This window comes from Hetaerina americana, unplaced genomic scaffold, assembly GCF_022747635.1.
Source record: "Hetaerina americana unplaced genomic scaffold, ioHetAmer1.1.p SCAF_12, whole genome shotgun sequence".
NCBI lineage: Eukaryota > Metazoa > Arthropoda > Insecta > Odonata > Calopterygidae > Hetaerina > Hetaerina americana.
This window is the reverse complement of record NW_027286292.1, coordinates 27,572,997-27,575,496: the sequence shown is the minus strand read 5'-3', so window position 1 is coordinate 27,575,496 and position 2,500 is coordinate 27,572,997. Positions and strand designations below refer to the sequence as shown.

The following is a 2,500-nucleotide window of genomic DNA, read 5'->3' as shown; positions in this document are numbered from 1 at the left end:
GGGGGAGAGCCTCAGAATCCCATACGCCAATCCCCACGTCCACGTCGTGAGAGTCGGGCAACGCCTGTAAACAGGCGGCTAACGGGGATGGCTTAGTGCGGTCAGAAGACTCCGGTCACCTAGCCACGAGGGGGCAGCCCCCCCAAGTGACCTGCTCTGCCTTTTCTACTAAAGGTGGCTAGGGCACTTAAAAATTCAGCAGGGAGGTACAGGGGGTAAAACCCCGGGCTTCGGAGGGTTGCCAGCCCCCCGATGTCCTACAAAACCTCAGGCACTAGAAATCAGAAGCGATTTGGGGACCCCGGTGGGGTCCAGCCGGCAGAGCCTCGGACTGCCGGTACTGAGGTGTCTACCCAGAGGAACGAGGAAAAAGATGGAATTGACTCTCGAGTGGAAATACCAGAGTTTGTGTGCTCAGATTGCCAGCCCCCGCGCTCATTCCAATCAAAAATTGGATTGGGTGTCCATCGGAGGAGGAAGCACCCTGATGAGGTGAACCTAAGTATACCTGTGGCACAGCAAAAGAAGCGATGGAGCGAGGAGGAGTTGGAGCTCCTAGCAATGGAAGAGGCCCGAGCTACCCGCGAAGGTCATGTTCAAAATATCAACAAAATACTGTTAGATAAGATGAAACTCCAAGGAAGAACTCTGGAGAGTATAAAGGGGGCTCGAAGGAAACCACAATACCGAGACCGAGTGGTACGCATGCTAAGTGAGCAGTGCAACAATGAACCGAATTACACAACTGGTTCGAAAATAGAAAATACGCCCCCGGAAAACAATGTGGAGCTCGATAATCCTGGCGTGCCAGAACCACACGCCACCAGAACTTCTAAGGCAGAAGTAGCCAATAAAGACGGTTTTCTCGAGGCGATAGAATCGCTCATCCATAAGGTACGGAACATGACATCCCATAAGGCGGACGAACTCGTCAGAACTGCCGAAGCCGCCCTACGGAAAGAGTGTAAGAGCCCTGAGGACTTACTTTGGTTAGACAAAGTCTTCCCCGCGAATAAATGCCCGCCCAAGCGGAAAGAGAAGTATCACCCCGTCAATCCAAGAACGGCGCGATGGCGCGAAAGAAGAAGGGAGTATGCAGCCACACAAAAATTATTTAAAAAGAATATGGGCAGAGCCGCCAAAACGATACTAGACGGCAAGATGAAGGCTGAAATGCCGAACATGGAACCTATGAAAGCATACTGGGAACCCGTATTCTGCTACAATACTCCCCCCGAAACCTCATCAGAGGAAATAAGGGGAGTTAGGAACGACCTACGATGGCTCGCTGACCCTGTAAAAACATCAGAGATTGAGTGTACCACCATATTGGCCAATTCTGCGCCGGGAATTGACGGCATAACACCGAGGCAATGGCGTAGTGTCCCTGTTGAGATCCGGGCACTCTATTACAACATAATACTGTCGCTGGGGGCATTCCCAGCCAAGCTCCAGACTAGTCGGACAGTCTTCAGTCCCAAGAAGGACGGGGCCTCCAGCCCAGAAGATTTTAGACCAATTAGTATAACATCAGTGGTCGTACGCCAGCTCAATAAGATCTTGGCCAGACGCCTTATAGCCACCAATCTAGTGGATGAACAGCAACGCTGCATGCAAGATGGATGCGCGGAAAACACAACCATACTGGGCGCAATCCTCAGTGATGCGAAAACCAACCTCCGCGAATTGCACGTTGCCTCCCTAGATATGGCGAAGGCGTACGACTGCGTCAGCCACAGTGCCATAAATGCGACACTGCAGAGGCTGGGGTTACCCCGCTCCTTCGTGGAATACGTCATGCAATCGCACAAAGACAGTAAAACAGTGCTCGAGGTGAATGGGAGAACATCCGCCCCGATTAATATCACCAGGGGGGTGCGGCAAGGCGATCCCCTATCCACCCCCATATTTTGTTTGGTGATTGATGAGGTACTCCGATCTGTACCAAAGCAGATCGGATATAAAATATCGGGAACCCAGGTCACCTCAATGGCCTACGCCGACGATCTCATTGCCATATCGTCCACAACCACCGGGATGCAGACTTCTCTTGCCATACTTGAGGCTGAGGCAATAAAACGGGGACTAAGCTTTAACGCATCCAAATGTGTCGCACTTTCAGTGATTCCCGCCGGAAAGCAAAAGACTTTTAAAATCGACGCCAAGCCACGATTTAAAACTGCAAGTGGCGAATATATTCGACAACTACGATCTTCCGAAAGTTGGCGGTACCTGGGGCTGAACTTCTCGCCCACTGGAGTCCTGCGTGCCGGCGGGACACTCGAAACTGAGCTTGGCCGCATCTCAGCGGCCCCTCTAAAACCTCAGCAACGCTTAAAACTTCTCAGATGCTTCTTAGTCCCCCGTTACTATCACCATTTCACCCTGGCGGGTACAACCATGAAAGTCCTCAGGGCCCTAGATAAACAGCTAAGGGGAGCAGCCCGAAAATGGCTGCATCTACCCCATGATACCCCTATTGGCTATTTCCATGCCCAAT

General features: G+C 51.8%; 1 pseudogene; it reads left to right on the top strand.

Moving 5' to 3' along the window:
• Nucleotides 1-2,500, top strand: part of LOC139685914 (large subunit ribosomal RNA) — a 7,839-nt pseudogene that overhangs the window by 2,800 nt on the left and 2,539 nt on the right.